We start from the raw sequence: 7,344 nt of genomic DNA, 5'->3' as shown, positions 1-7,344 counted from the left end.
CTTGCGGGATCTTAGTTCCCAGAACAGGGAGTGAACTCGGGCCACAGCAGTGAAAGTGTCAAGTCCTGACTGTTGCAGAAAGGGGAACCCCTTGAGGGCCCAAGAGGGGGCTCTTGTCTAACACTCGAAAATGAATTATCTGAGGAGACACGCATGCTGACAAAGCAGGAGACTGTTGGGAGAGCGCCTGGGCGGAGAGCAGCAGGGTAGGGGACCCAGGAGAACTGCTCTGCCACGTGGCTTACAGTCTGGGGTTTCGTGGTGATGGGATTAGTTTCTGGGTTGTCTTTGGCCCATCATTCTGACTCGGAGTCCTTCCTAGGGGTGCACACATTGCTCAGCCAAGATGGATGCCAGCGAGAAGGATTCTGGGAGGTGGTCGGACATGTGGTGTCTCCTTTTGACCTTTCCTGAATTCTTCAGGTTGGTGGTGGCTTATTAGTTCCATGTTCCTTACTAGGACCTCATGTCATAAAATAACTCACACCAGTGGTTACTATGGTGCGGGGTCAGGTTCGGTGGTTTCAGTCAGTGTGCTTCCCCTAACATGATCACTGAACCACCAGGGAATTTCCAGGACAGTGGTCCTTAGCCAGACGTTTTAAGAACACCTCCTGCCCCAGGGGCACTGGTGATATCTGGATACATTTCTGATTGTCACAACTGGAGGCGGATATGCTGCTGGTATCCAGTGTTCAGAGATGAAGATGCTACTAAACATCTTACAGGGCATGGGACAGCCCTCCACAACACAGAAAGATCCAGTCCAAAATGACAATTGTGTTGAGATTGAGAAACTCTTCTATAGCTGGACCCAAACCTTTATTTATTTTGTTAATTTTTACTGGGGTACAGTTGCTTTACAATGTTGTTAGTTTCTGCTATTCAGCAAAGTGAATCACACACACACATATATATGTATCTCCCCTTTAGATTTCCTTCCCGTGTAGGTCACCACAGAGCATTGAATAGAGGTCCCTGAACTATACCGTAGTTTCTCCTTAGTTGTCTATTTTTATTTATTTATTTGGCCACAACGGGTCCTAGTTTTGGCATCTGGGATCTAGTTCCCTAACCAGGAAACTAACCCAGGCCCCCTGCATTGGGAACGCAGAGTCTTAGCTACTGGACCACCAGGAAAGTTCCAGTTGTCTATTTCATACATAGTAGAGTATATACTGGAGAAGGCAATGGCACCCCACTCCCGTACCCTTGCCTGGAAAGTCCCATGGACAGGGAAGCCTGGTGGGCTGCAGTCCATGGGGTCACTAAGAGTCGGACATGACTGAGGATCTTCACTTTCACTTTTCACTTTCATGCATTGGAGAAGGAAATGGCAACCCACTCCAGTGCTCTTGCCTGGAGAATCCCAGGGATGGGGGAGCCTGGTGGGCTGCCGTCTATGGGGTTGCACAGAGTCGGACACGACTGAAGCGACTTAGCAGCAGTAGCAGAGTATATATATGGGCTTCCTAGGTGCCTCAGTAGTAAAGAATTCGCCTGCCAATGCAAGAGATGTGGGCTTGACCCCTGGGTTGGGAAGATTCCCTTGGAGGAGGAAATGGCACCCCACTCCAGTATTCTTGCCTGGAAAATTCCATGGAGAGAGGAGCCTGGAGGGCTATAGTCCACGGGGTCACAAAGACTGAGCACACTGTATATACGTCAATCCCAACCTCCTAATTCATCTTACCCTCCTTCCCCACCTCAGGATCCATAAGTTTCTTCTTTACATCTGTGTCTCTATTTCTAGCAGGACCCAAACTATGAAAACTGAAATTTTCATATGAAACTTTCAAATGAAAAATTGAAAAAAAAAATTTTTTTTTTCAAAAGAGGGGAGGAATGAATTAGGAGATTAGGACTGACATACAGACACTACTATGTATAAAATAGATTACTAAGAAGAGCCTATTGTATAACACAGGGAACTCTACCCAGTACTCTGTAATGACCTACATGGGGAAAGAATCTAAAGAAGAGTGGTGGTGGTGTAGTCTCTAAATCATGTCTGACTCCTGCGACCCAATGGACTGTAGCCATTGGGTTACAGGCTCCTCTGTCCATAGGATTTTCCAGGCAAGAATACTGGAGTGGGTTGCCATTTCCTTCTCCACGGGATCTTCCCAACCCAGGAATCGAACCCAGGTCTTCTGCACTACAGGCAGATTCTTTATCAACTGAGCTACCAGTAATGACCTACCTGGAGAAAGAATCTCAAGACTGGTTATATGTACACGTATAACTGATCCATTTTGTTGTACAGCAGAAACTAACATAACATTGTAAATCAACTATCAGTTCAGTTCAGTTGCTCAGTCGTGTCCGACTCTTTGCCACCCCATGAATCACAGCACGCCAGGCCTCCCTGTCCATCACCAACTCCCGGAGTTCACTCAAACTCATGTCCATCGAGTCGGTGATGCCATCCAGCCATCTCATCCTCTGTTGTCCCCTTTTCCTCCTGCCCCCAATCCTTCCCAGCATCAGAGTCTTTTCTAATGAGTCAACTCTTTGCATGAGGTGGCCAAAGTACTGGAGTTTTTCAGCTTTAGCTGAACACCCAGGACTGATCTCCTTCAGAATGGACTATACCACAATAAAAATTCATTTTAAAAATAAAATTTAAAAACAAGTGCAATTATAGCACAGTTCGAGGGAGGAAACACAGGGTGTGATCAAAGAAGGCTCCCTGGAGGGAGTGACACCCAAGCTGAATGTGAAGGATGAGTAGGAACTGGGTAAGGGATGAGCAAGAAAGTTGTTCTGAGCAAAAGGAACAGCGAAGATAAAGGTTTGGAGGGCTGAAAGAGCCTGACATTTTTAAGGAAGTAAACTTTCTCTCCCTGACCCCTGGTTTTATTGAGATATAAATGACCAGGAAGTAAACGTTCAGTGTGGCTGGAACGGAGTACAGGGTTGGAACCAGCATCAGCTCAGGTCTGTAGGTTACGTTCAGGAGCTTAAACTTCATTTCAAGAGTTAAGGAAAGTCATTGAAGGGGTGGAACAGGGAAGAGCCTGGCTAGATTTACTGCAAAATACCATCCCTTAAAGGGTCTGGAGGCAGGGAGGCCAGTGAAGAGGCTGCTTTGGGTAATCCAGGTGAGAGAGAAGGTGGGGTTGGTTGAGAGGAGAGAGAGATGTTGCTGTTCAGTTGCTCAGTCGTGTCGACTCTTTGTGACCCCATGGACTGTAGCATGCCAGACTTCCCTGTCCATCAACTCCCAGAGCTTGCTCAAACTCATGTCCATCGAGTCAGTGATGCTATCCAACCATCTCACCCTCTGTCGTCCCCTTCTCCTCCTGCCTTCAATCTTTCCCAGCATCAGGGTCTTTTCTAAAGAGTCAGTTCTTCCATCAGGTGGTCAAAGTATTGGAGTTTCAGCTTCAGCATCAATCCTTCCAATGAATATTCAAGGTTGATTTCCTTTAAGATGGACTGGTTGGATCTCTTTGCAGTCCAAGGGACTCTCAAGAGTCTTCTCTATCACCACAGTTCAAAAGCATCAGTTCTTTGGTGCTCAGCTTTCTTGATAGTCCAACTCTCACATCCATACATGACTACTGGAAAAACCATAGCTTTAACTAGATGCACCTTTGTCAGCAAAGTACTGTCTCTGCTTTTTAGTATGCTGTCTAGGTTGGTCATAGTTTTTCTTCCAATGAGCAAGTGTCTTTTAATTTCATGGCTGCAATCACCATCTGCAGTGATTTTGGAGCCCAAGAAAATAAAGTCTGTCACTGTTTCTATTGTTTCCCCATCTATTTGCCATGAAGTAATGGGACCAGATGCCATGATCTTAGTTTTCTGAACACGGAATTTTAAGCCAATTTTTTCACTCTCCTCCTTCACTTTCATCAAGAGACTCTTTAGTCTTTCGCTTTCTGCCATAAGGGTGGTATCATCTGTGTACCTGAGGTTATTGATATTTCTCCCAGCATCTTGATTCCAGCTTGTGCTTCATCCAGCCTGGCATTTTACATGATGTACTCTGCATATAAGTTAAATATGAGCATTAGCTTGTTAACTTTTGATACCAATCTCATTAGAGAAAGATTTTTTTTTAATTTGGCTGCACCATGAGGCATGTGGGATCTTTTAATTTGATAGCTTACATTTATTAATTTGATATAATACCCAAATATACCTTTATATAATTGTCATTGATACAAAATTTCATTCCACAGATCCAAATACACAAGAATGAGAACTTTTTTCTAAGTTTTTGGAAACTCAGTTTTTTTTCTTTTACCTGGGAACTTTTGTATTTTTTTATTAGAGTATAATTGCTTTACAATGTTGTGTTAGTTTCTGCTGTACAACAAAGTGAATCAGCTATATGTATACATATATCCCCTCCCTCTTGAACCTCCCTGCCACCCCCAGTGTGTGGGATCTCAGTTCCCCACCCAGGGATGGAACCCTGAGCCCCTGCATTGGAAGCATGGAGTCCTAACCACTCTATCACCAGGGAAGTCCCGAGGATTTTTAGATGAGGAAGCCAAGGCTTGGAGAAAGTAAATGATCTCATGCCAGGGCACACAGCCAGTAAGAGGCAGGCTGACTCCAAAGACCTGAGACAAACTTATGAGGAGTCCAGCTCCTGGCCACAAACCAACGTGTGATCTTCCAGGCACAACTATAGGCCATTTCGAAAGCTTTATATGGCAGGCCTTACATGCTCTTAGGCAAAGTTGCATTCCTAGCCTAGGTGCTTCCATTCGGAGGCCTCAGACGCTTCTGCCAAGACTCTCCTTCTTATCAGGAAGAGTGGGGAGACCTTTTGCTCTGACTCAGCACTTTCGCACTCCTGGCCTTCCTGTTCTCGTTCCCCCAACACACACACAAGTCCATGAAGCAGGGGCTTCTCTCAACAGTGAAATGATTCCCACCTGAAACCCATCTGACCCTGCCCAGCCCTGTGCTTTGGCAAAAATGTGACGCTGGGAGAGCTGTCACTTTCCCTTCTTGCTTACATCATCACGGCCAGTGATCAAAGCCTTGTCTGTTCCTCCCATTTGGGCGGGTTGTCTACTGTGACTCATGGCATTTTAGCTCTTTTTTGTGTGTGTTTTGGGTTTGTGGTTTTTTTTTTGGCTGCACTGTATGGCTTGTGGGATCTTAGTTCTCCAACCAGGGATTGAACCTGGGTCCTTGGCTGTGAAAGCACAGAGTCCCAACCAATAGACTGCCAGGGGATTCCCACATCCCGGTGCTTGACACCTCGATTGAACCACCGTGCGCAGATCTTCCCCATCCTGGCCTTGGTTCCCATCCCCCACTCTCCCTTCAATCCTTCCTACTCTTCGCTCCTTGTACATCTTTTCTGATCTTACTCAAGCCACTTTTTTAACTTTTTTGATGTAGATAATTTTTTTTTCATGTTTACTGAATATGTTAAACAGTATTGCGTTTAGGTTTTGGTGTTCTGGCTGTGAAGCACATGGGATCTTAGCTCCCCAACCAGACCTCAGTTCAGTCGCTAAGTCATCTCAGACTCTTTGCAATCCCATGGACTACAGCATGCCAGGCTTCCCTGTCCTTCACCATCTCCCAGAGCTTGCTCAAACTCAGGTCCATTGAGTCGGTGATGCCATTCAACCATCTCATCCTCTGTTGCCCGCTCTCCTACCTTCAATCTTTCCGAGCATCAGGGTCTGCTGAAGGCGCAGTCTTGACCACTGGATCATCTGGGAAGTCCTTGAGTTGTTGTGCTCAGTTACTCAGTAGTGTCTGACTCTTTGTGACTCTATGGACTGTAGCTCACCAGGCTCCTCTGTCCATGGGATTTTACAGGCAAGAATACTGGAGTGGGGTGCCATGCCCTCCTCTAGGGGATCTTCCTGACCCAGAGATGGAACCCACATCTCCTGCATTGGCAGGTGGACTCTTTACCACTGAGCCACCTGGGAAGGCCCAGAAGTCCATCAAGCCATCAAGCTCCCATTGTGATCTCAAGAAAAGATGCACGAGTTAGCTTTCTGGAATATCAGACTTGTGATACTGACAATGGCAGCCGTCAGTGTTCACTGGCACATGCTACGTCCGTCCCAGGCACACGCCAGGTGTTTTACATACATGGTCTCATGAAATGAGTTAATACGCACAGGGCTTAGAAAAGGGTCTAGATACGGTCAGTGTTCAATAAATGAACAATATTTGGTAACACCCTGGTCAAGTAGGGATTATTATTCATCATAATCATTTTAGAACTGAGAAGACTGAGGCTCAGAAAACTTCAGAGACCCAGTGAATAAGGGGTGGAGTTGATCTCAAGCCCAAACCTGCCTAGTCCCAGGGACTTTACACGTGGAAGCACTGCCTCTCCGGATCTGGTGTGCGATTTCTGTTGAACAGGAAACATCTGGGTAAAATATAGCTCACAAAGAGAATCTTTATGAGAAACTTCTATCAGAATGATTTAAAATGTAAAAGGTTTTGGGACTTCCTTGTGCTTCAGTGGTTAAGACTTCCAGCTTGCATGGCAGGGAGTGTGGGTTCAATCCCTGGTTGGGGAACTAAGATCCGGCATGTGGCAGGTCTTGAAGTAGTAAGCTTCAGTAGCTCAGAAGATGTCACTTTCACAAAACTCCACATTTCAGGGAAGGTTTCCGAATGAATCACCCTCATATACGTGACCATTCTTCACCAGCACCATCAAGGTGCATTGGGTTTATTTTTTTATTTCATTTTTAGGCCACGCCATGTAACATGCAGGATCTTAGTTCCCCAGCCAGGGAGCAAACCCCGGGCCCCCTGCACTGGGAGCGTGGAGTCTTAAACGACTGGACCACCAGGGGCGTCCCAAGGTGCAGTGGATTTAATTCTGTTAAAACCACCCTTTTTCCTATTACAAGAATAAGTTCAAAGCCTACAAAGAATAGAAGTCACTGTGTTCCCTCTTAAGTGCCAGGAAGAACAACATAAGTTGCCTCCTGGGCCTCTCACCTGACCTAAAAACTCAAGATCGGGCTCAAATCATTTCTAAGTGATTTCACATCTCACCAGCCGCCAGATCAGAGCAGTAAAAGTTAAGGAACAGCAGTTAAAGATTATAGGCTACCCCAGTGTATAAGGCAGCTGTGTGGCTTTAGGCAAATTGTTTAACCTCTCTGATACTCAGTGGCCTCATCTGTAAACTGAAAACAGCATTACTACCTAGTTCATGGGGCTGTTGCAAGAAGTCTATAAAGTAATGCTTACAAGACCTGGGCTCGGTAACTTGTCAATTTTTATTCTCCCTAAATACTGGAGAGACTGTTAACTGTGCTCAGAAAGGCTGGGCTCCCTCCGGAATGAGGGCCACTCTCAAGTGAGAAGGACTGCTTAGCAGGACTTCTC

Source organism: Ovis canadensis, chromosome 3, assembly GCF_042477335.2.
Source record: "Ovis canadensis isolate MfBH-ARS-UI-01 breed Bighorn chromosome 3, ARS-UI_OviCan_v2, whole genome shotgun sequence".
Lineage (NCBI taxonomy): Eukaryota > Metazoa > Chordata > Mammalia > Artiodactyla > Bovidae > Ovis > Ovis canadensis.
Note: the sequence above shows the minus strand (reverse complement) of the source record.